Genomic DNA, 21540 nt, shown 5'->3' with positions numbered 1-21540 from the left:
ACTCGGAGCAGCTGAACGGCCTCTCTCCAGTGTGAATTCATTGGTGTACAGTGAGTTGAGATGACCATCTGAACCCAGTCCCACAGTGAGAGCACCTGAATGGTCTCTCGTCAGTGTGAACACGTTGATGGGACATCAGTTCACTGGAATTTTAAAGCACTTCTCTGTCCACTTTAAAGTCCACTCAGCAGTGTGAATTTGTTGATGTGTCTGTAGGTGGGATGACTGAGTAAATCTCTTGCCACACTCAGAGCAGCTGAACAACTTCTCCCCAGTGTAAACTTGCTGGTGTCTCACAAGGTTGTTTGAAGGGGTGAATCTTTTCCCACACTCGGAGCAGCTGAATGGCCTCCCCTCAGTGTGAGTTTGTTCGTGTCTCAGCAGGGTGGATAACTGAGTGAATCCCTTCCCACACTCTGTACAGGTGAATTGCCTCTCCCCGATGTGAGTGTTCTGGTGTATTGTGAGTTCTGATAAATATATGCTTTCTTTACCACCTGATCCACCTGTTCTGCCACCTTCAGGGACCTGTGGACATGGACTCCGAGGCCTCTCACTTCCTCTACCCCTCCCAATATTCTCCTGTTTATTGTGTATTCTCCAGCTTTGTTTGCCCTCCCCAAATGCATTAGCATGAATTTTCTTTCTCTTTTACAGCTGATTTAAAGTTGCAGATTTTGCTCCAAAGGTTAAATTGGGATTGATATTCAAAGTTAGCTATTTAACTGCAGCAACAATTTCAGCTGGGAGTCAGTGAATTAAGAGGAAAGATCCCAGACAGCGGTTCTTCAAGGTACACTGCAGGCCCGACAGCTCAGTCAGCTCCACTCTCAGCTCAGGAGAGCACAACAACTCCACATCCTGTCCACAGGGGAGTTCTCCTGGTGCAGTGGGACCAACATTCGTGCTTCAACTTACACCACCAAAAAAACTAGATTAATCAGTTATTCTGATTGCTGTTTGTGGAATCTTGCTGTGCACAAACAGGTTGTTCTGAAACAGGAACAACTTATATAAAACATCCCAAGGTGCTTCAGAGGAGTTTCATAAAGAAAAAACTGACAAGTCACATAGGGAGATATTAGGGTCAATGGACAAAGGCGTGATTGAAGAGGTAAATTTTAACCAACATCTTTAATCAGGAGAGAGAGCTGGAGGGGTGGAGAAGTTGAGGGAGAGAATTTCAAAGCTTCACACCTAGGCACGGCCATCAATGGTGGAGTAATTAAAGTCAGGGATGCCAAAGAGGCCAGGAGGATGAGTGCTGAAATCTAGGAGGGTTGTAGTACTGGAGATTAGAGAGATAGAGAGGGATGAGGCCATGGAGGGATTTGAAACAAGTATGCAATTTTAAAATGGCGACATTGCTTGACCAGGAGCCAATGTGGGTCAATGAGCACAGGGGTAATGGGTGAATGGGATTTGAGGTGAGAATGCACAGGCACAGAGTTTTTGATGATCTCATGATACGTGTGGGACGGGGTGAATGTGAGGGGCTGGCCAGGAATGTATTGGAATCATCAAGTCTAAAGGTAACACAGACATGGATGAGGGTTTGAGCAGCAGATGAGCTGGGGGTGGGGTGGAGACAGGCGGCGTTATGGAGATTGAAATATCTGGTCTTAGTGATGGTGTGGATATGTGGTCAGAAACTCACCTTGGAGTCAAATATGAGACTAAGATTGTGAACAGTGTTGTTCAGCCTCAGACAGTTCCCGGAGAGAGGGATGGACTCGTTAGGGAATGGGATTTGTAGTGGTGACCGAAGACAATAGCTTTGGTCTTCCCAATTTTTAATTGGAGGAAATTTCTGCTCATCCAGTACTGGATGTGGGATAAGCAGTTTGATAATTTAGTAACAGTGGAGGAATGGAGAGGGATGATGGTGAGGTAGAGCTGGGTGTTGTCAGTGTACATGTGAAAACTAACACGGTGCTTTTGGATGATGTCACCGAGTGGCAGCATGTAGATGAGAAATAGGAGGGGCCAAGGATAGATCCTTGGGGGGCACCAAGTACAAGGACTTTGGAGAGGAAAGGGAGGTTGGAGATGGGGCAGTAGTTTGTGAAGACAATGGTGGATCAGAGATTGTTTTTTTTAGGATGGGTGATGACGATGCATTGAAAGGTGAAGAGCACAGTCCCAGGAGAGAGAGAGAACCATTCACAGTATCAGCTACATGGAGAAATTAGATGATCAGCAGTTTAGTGGGAATAGGATCGATGGGGCAGGAGCTGGGTCTCATGCACAAGATGAGCGCTGAGAGGGCATGAGGGGAGATGAGAGAGAAACTAGAGGAAGATGCGAGTTCAGGGTTCAGACAAGGGGGATCTTTACAGACAGTTTGTCCCGGTGGGTTAGTGGAAGGGAGGGAAGCAGCAGAGGCATCTGATCGGATTGTCTCAATCTTAGTGGCAAAGAAGCTCCATGAGCTCCTCACACTTGTTGTTGGAGGTGAAGGTGGAGGAGGCAGGGGAGAGGGAGGGTCCTTCAAAATGAACTAACTTGTGTTAGAGCCACTAAAAAGACTCAACTCACTGTATTTCATACAAAGCTGATTTATTTGCCTTTATCATATGATATACTTTTTTAATATTTACACCTGTAACTGGGCTGAAATTTACTAACGTCAGCAGAAACAGACTCCAATGTACATGGTTCAGTCCTGGATGTGACTAACAGCAAAATCCAATCAATGTTATGAGTTACTTGTGAACTTGCTGATGTCTCAGCAGGCTGGATGACCGAGTGAATCCCTTCACGCACTTGGAGCAGGTGAACAGTCTCTTCCCAGTGTGAGTTCGCTGGTGTACAGTGAGTTGAGATGATTCCCTGAACCCAGTCCCACAGTAAGAGCACCTGAATGGTCTCTCGTCAGTGTGAACACGTTGATGGGACATCAGGTTCCCAGAACTCTTGTAGCATTTCCCGCAGTCTGGGCATTTAAAAGGTCTCTCGTCAATGTGAACTCGCTGGTGTGTCAGCAGGTGGGATGATTGAATGAATCCCATCCCACACTCGGTGCAGGTGAACGGTCTCTCCCCTGTGTGAAGTTGCTGGTGTTGATGCAGCCCTGATGATCGGGTGAACTCCTTCCCACACTGGGAGCAGGTGAACAGTCTCTCCCCTGTGTGAGCTCGCTGGTGTTGTACCAGCCCTGATGATCGCGTAAATCCACTCCCACACTCGGTGCAGGTGAACGGTCTCTCCCCTGTGTGAAGTTGCTGGTGTTGATGCAGCCCTGATGATCGGGTGAACTCCTTCCCACACTGGGAGCAGGTGAACAGTCTCTCCCCTGTGTGAGCTCGCTGGTGTTGTACCGGCCCTGATGATCGCGTAAATCCACTCCCACATTCGGTGCAGGTGAATGGTCGCTCCCCAGTGTGAACTCGCTGGTGTGTCAGCAGGCTGGACGATCGAGTAAATCCCTTCTCACATACAAAGCAAATGAACGGTCTCTCCCCAGTGTGAGTGCGTCGATGAGTTTCCAGCTCAGACGGGAATCTGAATCCCATTCCACAATCCCCACATTTCCACGGTGTCTCCCCACTGTGAACGGTACCTTTTCCTTCCATGTTCAATAGGGCGACTCCGTCAGATCCTGATGTGATGTTTGGTTTCAGTTTCCCGACTGTAAATTCTCTCCTTCTAATACCCTGTGAAATTGATTTAAAACAGAAAAAAGGGAGTGAGAGAGAACCCACAAAAACACAAAGGCAGGTTGTGAAATTGAGCTGAATGAATCTGGGAATTTGTGGGGCCGGCACGAGGAAAAAGTGACCATGAAAACTGCTGGATTGTCATAAAAACCCAACTGGTTCACTGATGTCCTTCAAGGAAGGGAACCTGCTACCCAGTCTGGGGCTACACAAGACTCTGGTCTCTTTAGGAGTATAAGTAGTGATCAAGAGAAGTCCTAACACCCTGTCGAGCCTGCTCCACCATTCAATACGATCGTGGCTGATCTTGGGCTTTAATTGCACTTTCCCGCCCACTCCCCATATCCCTCGACTCCCTGAGAGACCAAAAATCTCCCCATCTCAGCCTGAAATATATTCAATGATGGAGCATCCACAACTCGCTGGGCTGGAGAATTCTATGCGACAGAGAGAGAAAGAGAGAGAAGGAGAGTGGGAGAGGCAGAGAGAGAAGGGGAGTGGGAGAGGCAGGGAGAGAAGGGGAGTGGGAGAGGCAGAGAGAGAAGGGGAGTGGGAGAGGCAGGGAGAGAATGGGAGTGGGAGAGGCAGGTACAGAAGGGGAGTGGGAGAGGCAGAGAGAGAAGGGGAGTGGGAGAGGCAGAGAGAGAAGGGGAGTGGGAGAGGCAGAGAGAGAAGGGAAGTGGGAGAGGCAGGGAGAGAAGGGGAGTGGGAGAGACAGAGAGAGAAGGGCAGTGGGAGAGGCAGAGAGAGAACGGGAGTGGGAGAGGTAGGGAGAGAAGGGGAGTTGGAGAGGCAGGGAGAGAAGGGGAGTTGGAGAGGCAGGGAGAGAAGGGGAGTGGGAGAGGTAGGGAGAGAAGGGGAGTTGGAGAGGCAGGGAGAGAAGGGGAGTGGGAGAGGTAGGGAGAGAAGGGGAGTTGGAGAGGCAGGGAGAAAAGGGGAGTGGGAGAGGCAGAGAGAGAAGGGGAGTGGGAGAGGTAGTGGACGAGGAGAGGTTCGTTATAGATCTACAACTAAACCAGAACTTTGACAAAACTTCCCAAACCCTCAACCTCCACCACCTAGAAGGACCAGGGTAACAGGTGTCTGTGAACACCATCACCTCCAAGTTCCCCTCCAAGTCACACACCATCCTGGCTTGTCTGACATCCAGTACTGGATGTACAGAAATTTCCTCCATTTAAATATTGAGAAGATTGAAGCCATTGTCTTCAGTCCCCACTACAAACTCCACTCCCTATCCACCGACTCCATCCCTCTCCTGACAACTGTCTGAGGCTGAACCAGGCTGTTCACAACCATGGTGAAATATTTCACCCCAAGGTGAGCTTCCAACCACAGATCCACATCATCACCAAGACCGCCTATTTCCACCTCAGTAACATCGCCCGACTCCACCCCAGTCTCAGCTCATCTGCTGCTGAAACTCTCATCCATTCCTTTGTTACCTCGAGACTTAACTATCCTAACACACTCCCGGCCGGCCTCCCACATTCAATCTCCCTGTAATCTTGAGGTGATCCAAAACTGTGCTGCCCGTGTGCTTACTCACACCAAGTCTTGTTCACCCATCACCCCTGTGCACATTGACCTGCAAAGGCTCCAGGATAAGAAGCAAAATTTTTAATTTCTCATCCGTATTTTCAAATCCCTCCAGGGTCTCACCCTCCCTATCTCTGTAATCCAGCCTCACAACCCTCTGAGGTATCTCAGCTCCTCTAATTCCAGCCTCCTGAGAATTCCTGATTTTAATCGCTCCACCATTGGTGACCATTCTTTCATTTGCCTTGGCCACAAGCTCTGGAATTTCCTCCCTAAACTTCTCCACTTCTCTTTCTCCCCTTTAAGATGCTCCTTAAAACTGACCCATTTGACCAAGCTTTTGGTCACCTGCCCTAATATCTCCTTATGTTGCTCAGTGTTAAACATTTCTTTGCAACATTTCTGTGAAATACCTTGGAATATTGTCTTACATTGAAAGTGCGATATAAATACAAATTATTGTTGTTGATTTGGATGTATATCAATGTTCCTTCATCATCACAGGGTGAATAACCTGTAACTCCTTACCTAACATCATTGTGGGAGCACCTTCACCACATGGACTGCAGCGGTTCAAGAAGGTCAAACATCATCTTCTCCACAGGCAACTGGGGATTGGCAATATTTGCTGGTATCTGTGGAGAGAGAAACAGAGCTAACATTTCAGGCCATGCAGAATGAATTACAGAGAATAAAAATTATACAGAATTTGATGGTCAACAGAAGCTCAGAAGTGGAAGAGAAATGGATTATAGTGCGAGAAAAACAATTCCTGACTATGAAAGATGGGAAGGTAAAGCTGGGAAGACAGCAGCACATGGTCAGGTTTGGGGAGCGATGGAAACTTCCTTTAGACACTGTCGGCAGAAGTAACAGTAAAATCCTAAATGGAGCTAAAATACGCCCATAACTAGAGACAGAGGAAGTTAGACAATGGCAGAGAAGTGATCGGGGGGCAGAGGTGAAACGGAGGAATGGATGAACATGGATTTAGATCCACAGTAAAGAAGTCACACCAGCCCCTGAGGCATGAAACCTCTTACAGATAACAGAGCACTGCACTAAAGTCTAGATTGTAGATAAATGGTCAAAAACATTCAGCTCTGAAATAAATTCAGAGTTTGCAATGTTGAACACTTCTGTTGGAGCCTGCAGCTGGAAAGATATCAGCAGCACTGGAGTCAGATAAAAATCTCCCAGTTGAGGAAATACCCGGGGAGCGGGTTGACGTCACTGTGTAATTGTCGATGTGTGATGATGTCATGCACACGGGCACAGAACATCTGGGTCTGTGCAAACCAGTGATCACCACACATTATGAAGGATGTGAGGGTCCTTGAGAGGGTACAGAGGAGATTTACCAGAATGGGTCGAGGGATGAGGGATGTTGTAAGATTACTTTGGAGAAACTGGGGTTGTTCTCCTTGGAGAAAAGTAGATTGAGGGGAGATTTGAGAGAGGTGTACAAGATTATGATAGGTTTAGATAGGGTAGTTAAAGAAAGGCGTTCACAGTATCTGATCATAAAAGGATTACATGAATACAGATTTAAGGGATTACAAATTTAAGATTTGGGGCAAGATCTACAGGGAGCATATGAGGAAAAAATTTTACACAGTGAGTGGCAATGACCTGGAACTCAATGCTTACAATTCAAGGCCGATAATATCAAGTTCCAATGAATCAAGTCATTCTGTCAGATCTTAATGTGAAGTTTTGTTTCTGTTTCCAATCCGCAAATCCTTCCCATTTAATATACCAGGATGTTGCCTGGGATGGAACATTTAAGTTGTGAAGAGAGGTTGGATAGTCTTGGGTTGTTTTCGTTGGAGCAGAGAAGACTGAGGGGCGACCTGATTGAGGTGTATAAGATTATGAAGGCCATGGACAGGGTGGATAGGGAGCAGCTGTTCCCCTTAGTTGAAGGGTCTGTCACAAGGGGACATAAGTTCAAAGTGAGGGGCAGGAGGTTTAGGGGGAATGTGAGGAAAAACTTTTTTACCCAGAGGCTGGTGATGGTCTGGAATGCACTGCCTGGGAGGGTGGTGGAGGCGGGTTGCCTAAATCCATTAAACCTGGATGAGCAGTTGGCACGTCATACATTCAAGGCTATAGGCCAAGTATTGGAAAATGGGATTAGGGAGGTAGGTCAGGTGTTTCTCACGTGTCAGTGCAGACTCGATGGGCCGAAGGGCCTCTTCAGCACCGTGTGATTCAGTGATTCTGTGAAAAAGGAGTTTACAAACAATCCATCACTGTCAATCCAGGACATAAATTGAGAAGAGACAAATATTTCTCATGGTCTAAGTTTGCTGTGTGTAAATCCTCCCCTTCTAACCCCCTGTAAAAGGAGTTTCCAAAATCCATCCCTGTCAGTCCAGGATAGAAATGCACAACATTCTCTCCTCCTGCTACCTGGATCAAGATGACCGCGCATGCGCCCTGCTGCACATTCCACTCCCCCCACCCCTCTCCCTATAAAGATGGCGGCCGTTACCCCGGGCCTGGCAAAGAGAAAAAAACAGACTTTTTCGGTCCGTTCTCTGCAACCGCAACCCCCGTACCTTGTTATTTGGGGTCTTCAACCTGCACTGTGTCTTTATGAAGCCTCCATTCCCACTCCGCTGGCTCCATTCCTTCTCACACACCCACTAACTCTGTTATTTGCTCCACTCGATATTCCCTCTCCGGCTCCGAGCAGCTTCAGTCTCAGACCAGCACTGCGCATGCTCATGAAACAGACCGCATTGCGCACGCTCCAAGCACATACAACAGTGCGCATGTGCAAGGAACTTTTCTCGTGAGAATAGGGCACATTCTCTCCCGCAGCGAATACCGGGTGATCGATCCGCCATTGAAGGGCGAAAATGTCGGATAGAAACCTCTGTCATGTAATCAGATACGATGGGTGCCATTGGGGAAAGGCATCAAATTGTTGAATCAATTGATACAGCGACCAAATTACTCTGGGCTCCACCATTATTCTCTCCTGGGTGTAATGAACAGCAGAACAAACCCCTAGAGTTAGATCTGAACTCAGCGGAATCTCAGCAGATGGGATGAGTTGGTGGCTTTTAAACCGTCTTTTGCCACTAGCAATCCTCTGATTGTGGATCAAATCCTTTGAACCTTTAAAGATGGAGTGTTAACATGTGGGCAAACTGAATAAAGCCCTTTGCTCACATGAAGTATCTGAATGGCCTCCCACCGGTGTCATGCAGCTGTTAATGTACATAATATTTTGGAAAATACTTTTATTTTAAAATAGAGGTTTAGTCTGTGGGTGTGTCTTATCAGGATTAAGGCCAGCTAGCCTGGGTGCTTTGATGTGTGCTAGTTTTGAGATGGAAGAGGAATAACGTGCATTTGCATTTTTTAATAGAGCATTCAAGAAGTAGGGTGAAAATGGACACCTACCTAGCAGCTACCAAGCAATATATTTATATTTTTTAATAAAATTGGTATTATGAAAGGACTTTCATTGTTAAAAGGGTGTGTTCAAAGAGGCTGGTGGGAAAATGAGAATTTGCATTCAATCAGTAATGGTAGTTATAACAAGACAATCATTTTGGGTGTGCAGAACAGAGGCAACGTGAGATCAAAAGGCAGCTGCAAGCCTCCAATTGACTCCACAAGGAACAAATGAAAAGAACCTCATTTTGAATTCGTATGGTGAAAATGCTTTGCCTGGTGTCTGGTTAAGTCTATGGGTTGCTGTTGCCTTAATGGAGATTAGTTTGGGAATTTTTCAAAAGTTCTGAGAGTAATAATTTGTAGCCATGTGTATATGCATTCTCATCTGTGTAAATTAATAAAATGTTTCATTTTGTTTAATTTAAAACTTCGAGAGCTGATTCCTGAATTTAGGGTCGCATCTCAAACATAACACTTAAAATGATAGGTTGTGACAGATGTTTAAGGTTTCCTTCTGGGAATTTTAAATAACTCCGCTTTACCAACTGCATCAGTCAAAACACCAGCGAGACTGTGTTGCTGTGTCAGTAATTGGGATGATAGGGCGAATCCCTTTCTATTTCCACCTGGTGAACAATCTGTTTACAATGTGAGCTTACCTGCACGTTTTCAGCTCAGACATGGATCTCGAAATCTGCTGGTAATGGGTTCCACATCCTTAACACTACATAAGAACACGGAGCAGGTGTAGGCCATTAGGCCCCTCAAGCCTGCTCTGTCATTTAATAAGATCATGGCTGGCCTGACAGTAACCTGAAATCTGTACCCCGTCTACCCCCGATAATCAATCACCCCCTTGCTTACCAAGAATATATCCATCTCTGCCTTAAAAATATTCAAAGACTCTGCTTCCATAGTTTTTTCAGGAAGAGAGTTCCAAAGACTCATGACTCTCTGAGAAAAAAAAACTTTGCCTCTCTGTTTTAAATGGGTGACCGCTTATTTTTAAACAATGACCCCTAGTTCTAGATTCTCCCACAAGAGGTAACATCCTCTCAACATCCGCCCTGCCAGGTACACTCAGAATCTTATATGTTTCACTAATCAGGTAAAGAAAAGCAACATATTGCAGATGTTGGTCATCTGAAATAAAAACAGAAAATACTGGAATTCTCAGCAGACCTGGTAGCCTCTGTGGAGAGATAAACATAGTTTTCATTTCAGGTCTGTAATCTTTCATCGGAACTGCATTACATCTGAACTATAAATTATGCCTCTCAAATCAAAGATGCTGCCAGATGTAGTCAAGGAACTCAAAGAGAAAATGAAAATCCGCTTTCAGGAATGGAATCAGAGAATGAAGGGTGAACATCCCGACTGACCAGAGACAGTTAAGACACCTTCCTCTTCTTTAAGACTATGGAAAATTGACTCTGATGTTATCTGTGAAATTAACTGATCTGAGACATTTAAATGATTCTCGTTACTGCACATCAGGAATCCAAACCTAATATTGGCTTCGGGACAATCAGAATACTTGGAAACAGACAATACAGCGAGAGGCTTGAAGGGAGACGGCACCGGTTGTAGGAGAGCTGGTTCCCAGTGATATGGATGGGCCTGCAGTGGGCGAGATCAGACTGTTTCCATGTGTTCACAATGAGTGACCCAACTTTTATTTTGGAAGCGCAAGACGGATAGAGAGCGATAGTCATCTGGGTAGTGGCAATCTGAAGATTTGACTCACTGACACCCTGGTTAGGATACCTTGTAGTCTGAACTTGTATAATTCTCTGAGGCACAATTGGTCAGTGTGTTTTCTTGTTAACTGAAAGGTTGGTGATTCAAGACAATGCAGAAGTGAAGACTTTACTGTTTTCCCCCCATCAGCATTCTTTGTCACGCAGTTCAGGGTTGTCATTGGGTACGTGGGCTACAAGATAATATCCCCAAAAGGGTTCCAGATCTACTGTTGTCCAGTGAGCTCCAGCACAAACAGCTTTTTGAAAAATATGTACCTTCATCTAACCCAGTAGAAATCTAAGAAATTATTGGTTTCAGACAAACCCATCAACGATTCCCTCATCCTCAGCTCCACCGTGAGTGAGACAGGGAAAAGCAGCAATATTCCGGCCCCGCACTCTCCAATCACCCGCTGCCAGCAGAAAGCGGCGACTGCAGCTTCAGTCAGCGGGTTACTGCCCATCCCTGGGACGCGAGATACTCCAACCCGGGCAAAACCTCCCAATACACCGAGCACAGGCTCAGGAAAACGTAGGTAAATTATATCCCGGTCACTAAACCTCCGAGCAGCATTTAAAGAATTCCCGAGTGAGTGAGTCACAAATAAAAATCGCACCACCTTTCCAAGTCATTTCACTGTAAAATTACTTCATTTCATTGAAAATCTGACTGTTGAAGATCTGAAAATGAGCACCATGGGATTTGTGTGACTGAGTTACTTGTTTTCCATTGTTTGTCCGTCAGGTTTGCAATTCAATTTGTGTGGATGTTGAAGATAATCTGATTTCAAAATGAGTTCATAAAGCAGATAAATATTAAATCCAGGAACAAATCCTGAGGAAAATGGATCACAATGTTTGGAAGGAGGTGCAGCTAAGAAGTCGAAGATGTGAATGATGTTATTAATGATTGAGAGGAATGCATTGCAACCTTGGGGCTTTTGTAGGGTGATTACCTTACACACATTGATATTCGGAACAAGCTGAGGTATCAGGTTGAAAGCAACAAGTGTCTCCATGTGTGTTGGGATATGAAGCAGACCTTGATCACTTGCCCAGCTAGCTCAGTCGGTAGAACATGTGACTCTTAATCTCAGGGCCGTTGTTTTGAGCCCTACGCTGGGCGCTGTGGGACTTTTAAAATCTTGCTTCTTTCAAAAAGGGGAAAAAACCTCCAACTAATCGCTGCAAGGCAGGCATTCACCATTGAAAGCAACTGGCAGACATCAAATTCAAAGCACTTTCATGTCGCATCTCTTTCTGCTTCTGTCCCTGTCTCGTGTCCAGCTCCCAGGTCAATTAGCTGCTGGATGCAGACAGAGTCAGTTCGTGGGAAAATAAGACGCAAGGCGATAGGTTTGCAGACAATCTTGCAGGGTAAAGAGACACCAGGATCTCATCTTCCTGATCCTCCCAAATTCTGATTACAGGAATGTCCACAGTGCCTATTATCCACAGTCACACTTTCCTTCAAGTCCGTTTGTACGTTGTACGAGCACGTTCTAGTACGTTGTTCAGCTTTGAAATTGTTCATATTTTCACACTGGATTTCAATGTGAAGAAAGCAGAGCTGTGATAAACATATTGTTCAGCAGATGCACTGCAAGAAGGTACATAAGAGGCTGATGGTAACAGTGCTCTTTGGACGTGGTGAGCTCCAGTGAAGGATTGGCACCATTTATGTGTCGCTCAGTTAGTCTCGTGACAAACCTGGTACTAGAAATGACAAGAAAATTCGCTGAATTTTCTCCGTGTTTTGGTTTGTTAAGAGCCGAATACAAGTAAGAAAGTACATCTCGCTCGAGCGGGTTAATGAATGGCAGAATGACCCGTGTTGTTGGGAAACATAAAATTATAAAAAGTTAGAGCAAAGAAAGAGGCCATTCTTGCTGCTTTCAAAGAGCAGGGTGAGTGATCAGGAGTGATAGTTGTGACGGTACAATCAGTAGAGAGCAACATTTGTCCTCCTCCCACCCATATTTTGCCTCGCACCAATATCTCTGGTCAGTGCTTTACAACCAGCCCTACACTTCAGCCTTTCCCTCACTCCACCTCTGTGTTCTCCACCTGTTCCAAGTCTGATTTTTCTAGCTCCGAGGCGATACTCTCACTCTGCTGCTTCTGGCAGAGCTGCTAAATATTTTCAATCAGTAAGTTATCAATACTTGCTTAAACAATTTCTCGAAATCCACAAACCTTCATTCTTTCACCAGGAATCGAACCCGGGCCGCAGCAGTGAAAGTGCTAAATTCTAACCACTAGACCACCAAGGAAGCGACCAAATCATTTCTCGAGCTGGCTTATCTATGCTGCTTTTGCCTCTTTTTGTTCCATCTCAAATCTCTTAAACCACAAAACTGCCTGTTTAGGTTCAACACAAACGACTTCTTCAGTCAATGAAAATAACGGTATCTGTGAGCTGGAACATGAAATTGACAGTGAGGTGAAATAGTCCCACAAGCTGCTCATGTGTAACTTTCAATTTCCAAAACCCTCCACCCTATTCGCTGTTGGTCCAATGGAAGCGCCGATTCCTGGTCAGTTGTCATCAGGGAAACTAGCAATAAACTGAATATTTGGCTTTTTTTTCATTCCCGATCTCTTCACCAGAGAAAACTTTCTCCGTCTTGTTAAACTTGAACTCAAGTGACTTCTTCACTAATGAGAAGCACCATTGCGGTTAGCTGGAACATGAAGTCGATACTTTCCTACTTTAAGACAGTGCTTAAAGTCTCCCCTTTGACCGAGCTTTTAGTCATCTGACTGAATATGTGGCTCGGTGTCACACTTTGTTATATAATCCTCCTGGGGAACGCCTTGTGACGTTTCATTTGGTTAAAGGCGCTTTATAAATATAAGTTGTTGTTGTAGGATATACATAGAAAGGGCCAATCTCTTATTATATCTTTCATGCTGATATTTTTCTTTGTTTTATCCATTCTCGGGATGTGGGCATCGCTGGCTAGGCCAGCATTTATTGCCCATCCCTAGTTGTCCTTGAGAAGGTGGTGGTGAACTGCCTTCTTAAACCGCTGCAGTCCGTGTAGTGTAGGTACACCCACAGTGCTGTTAGAAAGGGAGTTCCAGGATTTTGACCCAGCGACAGTGAAGGAACGGCAATATATTTGCAAGTCAGGATGGTAAGTGACTTGGCAGAGAACTTCCAGGTGGTGTCGTTCCCATCTAGCTGCTGCTCATGTCCTTATGGATGGTTACGGTCGTGGGTTTGGAAGGTGCTGCCTAAGGAGCCTTGGTGAATTCCTGCAATGCATCTACAACGCTGCTACGGTGCGTCGGTGGAGGAGGGAGTGATTGTTTGTGGATGCAGTGCCAATCAATTGGGCTGCTTTGTCCTGGATGGTCTCAAGCTCCTTGAGTGTTGTGGGTGCTGCACTCAGCAAGGCAAGTGGAGAGTATTCCATCACACATCTGACTTATGCCTTGTAGATGGCTTTGCGAGAGTTAGGAGATGAGTTACACATCGCATGATTCCTAGCCTCTGACCTGTTCTTGTAGCTATAGTATTTATATGGCTAGTCCAGTTCAGTTTCTGGTCAATGGTAACAACGAGGATATTGACACTGGGGGATTCAGTGATGGTAATGCCTTGAACATCAAGGGGTGATGAATGAATTCTCTCTTGATGGAGATGGTCATTGCATGATACTTGTGTGGCACGAATGTTATCTGCCTCTCGTCATCCCAAGCCTGGATACTATCCAGGCCTTGCTGCATTTGGACATAGACTGCTTCAGTAACTGAGTAGTCGCGAATGGTGCTAAACATTGTGCAATCATCAGCGAACATCCCCACTTCTGACCTTATGATGGGCGGAAAGTCATTGATGGAGTAGCTGAAGATGGTTGGGCTGAGGACACTACCCTGAGGAACTCCTGCAGTGATGTCCTGGAGCTGAGATGACTGACCTCGAACAAGCACAACCATCTTCCTTTGTGCTCGGCATGACACCAACTAGTGGAGAGTATTCCCCCCAGATTCCCATTGACTCCAGTTTTGCTAGGGCTCGTTGATGCCACACTCAGCCAAATGTTGCATTGATGTGAAGGGCAGTCACTCTCACCTCACCTCTGGAGTTCAGCTCTTTTGTCCATGTTTGAACTAAGGCTATAATGAGATCAGGAGCTGAGTGGCCCTGGCGGAACCCAAACCGGGCATCAGTGAGCAGGTTATGGCTAAGTAAGTGCTGTTTGATAGCACTGTCAGTGACCCCTTCCATTACTTTACTGATGGCAGAGAGTAGACTGATGGGGCGGTAATTGGCTGAGTTAGATTTGTCTTGCTTTTTGTGTACAGGACATACCTGGGCAATTTTCCACATAGCCAGATAGATGCCAGTGTTATAGCTGTACTGGAAGAGCATGGCTAAGGGCGCGGTAAGTTCTGGAGAACAAGTTTTCAGTACTATTGCCAGAATATTGTCAGGGTCCATAGCCTTTGAAGTACCCAGTGCCTTCAGTCGCTTCTTTATATCACGTGGGGTGAATCGAATTGGCTGAAGACTGGCATCTGTGATGCTGGGGACCTCTGGGGGATGCCGATGGACCACCCACTCGGCACTTCTGGCTGAAGATTGTAGCAAATGCCTTATCTTTTCCACTGATGTACTAGGCTCCCCCATCATTGAGTTTGGGGATATTTGTGGAACCTCCATTTCCAGTGATTCGCTTAATTGTCCACCACCATTCTCGACTGATTGTCACAGGACTTCAGAGCTTAGATCCGATTCATTGGTTGTGGGATCACTTAGCCCTGTCCATCATTTGCTGCTTATGCTGTTTGGCATGCAAGTAGCCCTTTGTTGTATCTTCACCAGGTTGACACCTCATGTTTAGGTATGCCTGGTGCTGCTCCTGACATGGCCTCCTGCACTCTTCACTGAACCAGGGTTGATCCCCTGGCTTGCTGGCGATGGTACAGTGAGGGATATGCAGGGCCATGAGGTTACAGATTATGTTCAAGTCCAATGGCCCACAGTGTCTCCTGGATTCCGAGTCTAGATCTATTCGAAATCTATCCCATTTAGCATGGTGGTAGTGCCACACAACACGGTGGAGGATATTGTTAATGTGAAGACGGGGACTTCGTCTCCGCAATGACTGTGCAGCAGTCACCCCTGTCAATACTGTTATGGACAGATGCATCTGAGGCAGGCAGGTTGGTGAGGATGAGGTCAAGTATGTTTTTCGCTCACCACTTGCTATAGACCCAGTCTAGCAGCTATGTTATTTAGGACTAAGCCAGCTCGGCCAGTAGTGGCACAACCGAGCCATGCTTGGCGATGGACATTGAAGTCTCCCACCCAGAATACATTGTGCGCCCTTGCCACCTTCAAATGCTGTTCAACATGGAGGAGCACTGATTCATCAGCTGAGGGAAGATGATACGTGCTAATCAACACGAGGCTTTCCTTGCCCACATTTGACCTGTTTCATGGAGACTTCATGGGGTCAGAATCAATATTGAGGACTCCTAGGGCAATTCCCTCCCGACTGTGCTGCCACCTCGGCTGGGCCTGTCCTCGGTGGGACAGGATATACCCAGAGATGGTGGTGTCTGAGGCATTATCTGTAAGGTACGCTTCCATATGTCAGGCTGTTTGCTTGACTAGTCTGTTAGGCAGATGTTGGTAAGGAGTACTTTGCAGGGTCGACAGGGCTGAGATTGCCATTGTCGCTTCCAGTGCCTTGGTCAAATACTGGGTAGTCAGTTCATTCCTTTTATGTATCTTTGTTACAATTGAGTGGTCATTTCAGGGGGTATTTTAAGAGTCAACCACAGTGCTGTGGGCCTGGAGTCACGTGTGGCCAGACGAGGTAAGATTTCCTTCCCTAAAGGGCATTAGTGAACCAGACAGGTATTTACAGCAATCCACACTCGTTTCACTAATTACAGTGGAAATATCACAGTCGAGAACAAACACAGAGGCAGAGTGTGGGAATGAAAGAGGCAGAGAAGGGCTGTTTGGGATTCGAACCCGGAGTGTTACCCTGGCTCCCTTGACTATTAGTCCAGCGACAATATAATTTTATTAGCTTTCCTAATTACTTGCTATGTTTGCATGCTAACCATTACATCTCAGAGCCCGGCAATCTTTCACCATTTAGATAATATGCTTTTTCATTCTTCCTACCAAAATGGACAATTTCACATTTGCCCACATTATATTCCATTTACCAGATCTTTATCCATTCATTTAATCTATCTATGTCCCTTTTCAGGTCCTTATGTCAACTCCACAAATTACTTTTCCAACTATCTTTCTGTCGTCAGCATATTTAGCAACCATTCCTTGGGCCATTCATCCAACTCATTTATACACATTGTAAAAAGCCGAGGCCCCAGCACCGATCCCTTTGACATACCACTGATCCTGCCAACAAGACAGTGAGCCATTTTTCTTAATCTCTGCTTCCTGTTAGCTAGCCAATCTTCTATCCATTCCAATCTATTACCCCCTCCACTATGAACTTTTACTTTCCGCAAAAAACACTTGATGTGTCACTTTATCAAATGCCTTCTGGAAACCTAAGTACAGCACATCCACCAGTTCTCCATTATCCATAATATATGCTAGTTCAAAGAACTCTAACAAATTGGTCAAAGACGATTTTCCTTTAACAAAACCATGTTGACTCTGCCTGATTACCTTGAATTTATTAATGTGTCCTGCCATAACGTCACTAAAAATAGCATCGAACCTTTTCCTTCTGACAGATGTTAAACTGACTGCCCTGCAGTTTCCTGTTTCCTGTCTCTCTCACTTTTTGAGCCAACGTATTACATTTGTTGTTTTCCAATCTCATGGAATCTTGCCCAAATATATTGAATTTGGAAAATTAAAACGAAAATATCAAATATCTTACTTGGCACTTCTTTTAAGATGCTACGATAAAGCCCATCAGGACCCGAGGGTTTGTGAACCCGCACCTCCAACAATTTACTCGGTATCACTTCCCTGGCGATTGTAATTTTCTTGAGTTTCCCTCGCTTCAATTTTCTGAGTTACAGATAAACCTCGGATGTTACTTGTCTCCTCTGAACTGCGCAGGCACCTGGCTGGAATGTTAAACGGTGACGTCATGCAGCAGCACTTTGGGTCTTTGTTTTGAAGAAATGGAATTCGGCTGTTCTCATTAGGAATGCTGGAGACAGACTGATCAACAATGTCATCATCAAATGGCACAGCGCAGTAAGAGATCCTCCCACTCATCCTTTCCATGCCTAAGCTTTTTACAAAGAGCCTCCTCATTCATCCGATTTTCCTTCCATCACTGCATAATCCCGATTTCCCCCTCTCAACTCATTCTCCAATTTCACTTGGAAAATACTGATTTAATAAAAATGATATTGAAAGATGAGAAGGAGCTTCTACAGTGCCCAGTCTGCTAAATTCTGAAGCGTTACCAAAGTTTCCTTCACCCAATGACACCAAGAATTGCACTTAGGATTATTACATAGTTTTTGAACAAAAAAAGTACTTAAACTGTTGATTTGGATTTAATTTTTTTAACAAAATTTATTCCGATCAAGCATCTCCTCATTTTCTTAGTCGACATATATATTCCTATTCCTCTTGCTGTACAACCTGTTTCAGAGGCTCTTATAGAAAAGAGGGAAAGGTTTGCTACAGCTATACAAAGCCCTGGTTAGGTCACAACTGGAGGACTGTGTATAGTTCTGGGAATGGCACCTTATAAAGGATCAATATTTGCATTGAAAGTTTCAGAGGAGCCGCATTGATTAAGTTGGTGGGTTTTGGAAATAGCAAGTTGTACATCTGCAACTATTACATTGAGGAGACCAAACGGAGACTGGGTGACCACTTTGCAGAACACCTTCAGTCTGTCCACAAGCATGACCCAGGCCTTCCTGTCGGTTACCATTTCAACACCCCATCCTGCTCTCATGCCCACATGTCTGTCCTTGGCCTGCTGCAATGTTGCAGTGAAGCTCAACACAAACTGGAGGAACAGCACCTCATCTTCCGCTTAGACACTTTGCAGCCTTCTGGACTTAACATTGAGTTGAACAACTTCAGACCATGAACTCTCTCCTCCATTTTCACAGTTTTTAAAATCCCTTTATAAAAATGTATTTTATTTACTTATGTTTTATTCATTTATTCGTTATTTCATACCCCTTTTTATCCCCTTTTTAATCATTTTTTCCCAACTACTTCCCTCTCACTCCATCCAACCCCAACTCCAAAAGCACCATCTGTTACTTGTTCCATGTTGTTCTTTCACAGAGTGCTGACCCTTGTTCTGCTATTCACACATTCTGCTTTCGTTCTTTTATGCGACTATCAGCACCTTCTTCAGCCCTCACCACTGCCATTAACACTCCCTTTTTCTTGTGTCCATGATACGTTTGTCAGTCTCTCCTTTGCTCCCACCTCTCGCTGACCTTCTACCCAGCTTCACCTGCTCTACCCTCCCCTCCCCCTCCCCACCCTGCCCCACTTGAACAGTATAAACCCCATCACTTTTTACTTCTCTTCAGCTCTGAAGAGGGGTCACATGGAATCGAAAAGTTAACACTGTTTCCCTCTCCACAGATGCTGTCAGACCAGCTGAGTTTTCCCAGCATTTTCTGTTTTTATAATATATAAGAGGTGCTTGGCTAACAAGACGGCAGACGGAGAAAAATGTAGCAAAGACTGAAGTAACTCACTTGGTCGTAAAAGTAATTTTTAAAAAGCAACAAAGCAGGACATGTTTGAAAAGGTGAGAACGTGTGCAGTGATTTACAAAGAGATTTGGCTGTGCTTGTACAAGGAAGACAGGAAGTTGTATCAGTTCCTGCAGCAAAATTGATTAGCGTGTTCTTCCAACTGAAAGTTTGGTGGTTCAAAACCACTCGGGGACGAAACTTCCGATGTTTTTTTTTCCCCATCAACACTCATTGTCATACGGATCCGGGTTGTCAATGGCGGCAGGAAAGTTTTCCACAAATGTTGCCAGTTCTAATGTGAGTTTCCAACCAGAGAATCTTCCCCGTGTAAAGGAAATGTGATAACTACTAGGCTACGAAAGCAACATGCAGCTCCTTGCAGAATATCAAACTGTGCTATCTTATTGCACTGCAGGACCTTGTTTAGTGGAAGTATAATTCGGCGGAAAACCTTAGCCATGCGGCAGAGAAATTGATCTAACATTAGAATCATCAGGTGACAGAGCACATCAGCAGCTCATTCAACACCTCACACATGTGCGAACAAACTTACAGCAAATCCGCCCCCATCTTTCCCTCTAATTTCCGAGCGATGCATTGTTCAGAAGATCATTCAAAACCTGGAGAAGTATAAATGTCACTTTGTTTTGAGATGATGCTTCCAGTTACTATTCAACATCAAACGGGAATGATGCAACCTTTCCCTACATTTAATACTGTTAATGCTTCAAGCGGGGAATCTTTTTGTGTGTGAGAGACCGTGATCCCTATTACCCTACACAAACCCTGCAATGTAGCGGGGAAACTTTCCGTGTGTGAGAGACCGTGATCCCTATTACCCTACACAAACCCTGCAATGTAGCGGGGAAACTTTCCGTGTGTGAGAGACCGTGATCCCTATTACCCTACACAAACCCTGCAATGTAAAGAGCCCAATTTCACACACAGAAGGCAAAGAGTCAGGATCTTTTAGGTTGGAAAGACCTAACTAGCGGAGTGCCACAAGGACCAATCCGAGGGCTTCAATTATTTACTATCTATATTAATAACTTGGAGGAGGGGCAGAGTGTAATGTAACCAAATTTTCTGACGATACAAAAATAGGTAGGAGTGCATTTTGTGATGAGGACATAAGGAATCTGCAAGGGGGTATAGATTGGTTGAGTGAGTGGGCAAAAAACTTGGCAGATGGAGTTTAATGTAGGAAAGTGTGAGGTGATGCACTTTGGACGGAAGAATCAAAAGGCAGTCTATTATTTAAATGGAGAGAGACTCCAAAAACGTGCAGCACAGATGGATCTGGGCGTTCTTGTGCATTAAGCACAATAGGTTAGCATGCAGGTGCAGCAAGTAATTAAGAAGGTAAATGGAATGTTGGCCTGTTTTGCTCGTGGTTGGAGTTTAAAAATCTGGAAGTCTTGTTACAGCTGTGCAGGGTGTTGGTGAGGCCGCATCTGGAATGCTGTGTGTAATTTTGGCCCCTGTATTTAAGAAAGGATATACTGGCATTGGAGGCAGTTCAAAATAGATTCAACAGGCTACTTTTTGGGATGAAGAACAGCAAAACAGGTTAAGTCTTTATTCATTAGAGTTTAGAAGAATGAGGGGTGATCTTATTGAAACCTACAAGATTCTGAGGAGGCTTGACAGGTTCATGTAGAGAAGGCGTTTCCACTCGATCTAGGGAACATAGTTACAGAATAAGGGGACACTCATTTAAAACTGAGATGCGAAGGAATTTCTTCTCTCAGAGGGTAGTAAATGTCTGGAATTCTCAACCCCAGAGAGTTGTGGAGGCTAGATCACTGAAAGTATTTAAAGAGGAGGTAGATAGATTTTTGAAATATAGGGGAGTTGGGGGCTATGAGGAGCTGGCACAAAAGAGGAGTTGAGGCCTGGGCAGATCATCCATCATCTTATTGAATGGCAGTGCAGGCTTGAGGGGCCGAATGGTCGACTCCTGCTCCTTTATCTCATGTTCTTTTGTTCATTTGAAACATGTCTCTGCTGAAAGGGGTCGGAAATAAAAATAAAAGGCACAGTTGGCATCGATAAACCAGGTTGTAAAAATTCAGTGTAGTTTCCCTGGTGGTCTAGTGGTCAGGATTCGGCGCTTTCACCGCCGCGGCCCGGGTTCGATTCCCGGTCAGGGAATGATAATTTGCTGACCTCGTGCAAACTGTGGAAATGAGATTGGATAATTTCCTGAGAGAAATGCAGATCACATTTGCCGAAATCAGTGTAAGCTCGAGTTTTGCATCAGAGTTGGAAATGCCATCCAGTCACAACCGGAAAGGAACCAACACAGAGGTGAAGATAGGGAATGAGAGAAGGGCAGTGATCGGCTGCAAAGCGCTGACAATAGAAAGGATGGTGTAAGGGAAAATATAGCGGTAATAGGGAAGATTTTACCGTTTACATCGACACAAATATCTCCCAGATTTGGTCCCAAATCTCGTGTTAAATGAGGAGAAAACTCCTCGCTTAATCTT

At 45.1% G+C, this 21540-nt stretch overlaps 1 protein-coding gene and 1 non-coding gene across 2 annotated transcripts in view; both read left to right on the top strand.

Annotated features, from left to right (window-relative positions):
* Positions 1–21540, top strand: part of LOC144698565 (uncharacterized) — a 160266-nt gene that overhangs the window by 10046 nt on the left and 128680 nt on the right. The window lies entirely within an intron of this gene.
* On the top strand, positions 21131–21202 carry trnae-uuc (transfer RNA glutamic acid (anticodon UUC)). The gene has a single exon. It is a non-coding gene; the product is annotated as a tRNA-Glu (tRNA).

The sequence above is a fragment of the Cetorhinus maximus genome, chromosome 23, assembly GCF_964194155.1.
Source record: "Cetorhinus maximus chromosome 23, sCetMax3.hap1.1, whole genome shotgun sequence".
NCBI classification, from domain to species: domain Eukaryota; kingdom Metazoa; phylum Chordata; class Chondrichthyes; order Lamniformes; family Cetorhinidae; genus Cetorhinus; species Cetorhinus maximus.
The sequence above is the reverse complement of the archived record's forward strand: the minus strand, read 5'-3'. Positions and strand labels throughout refer to the sequence as shown.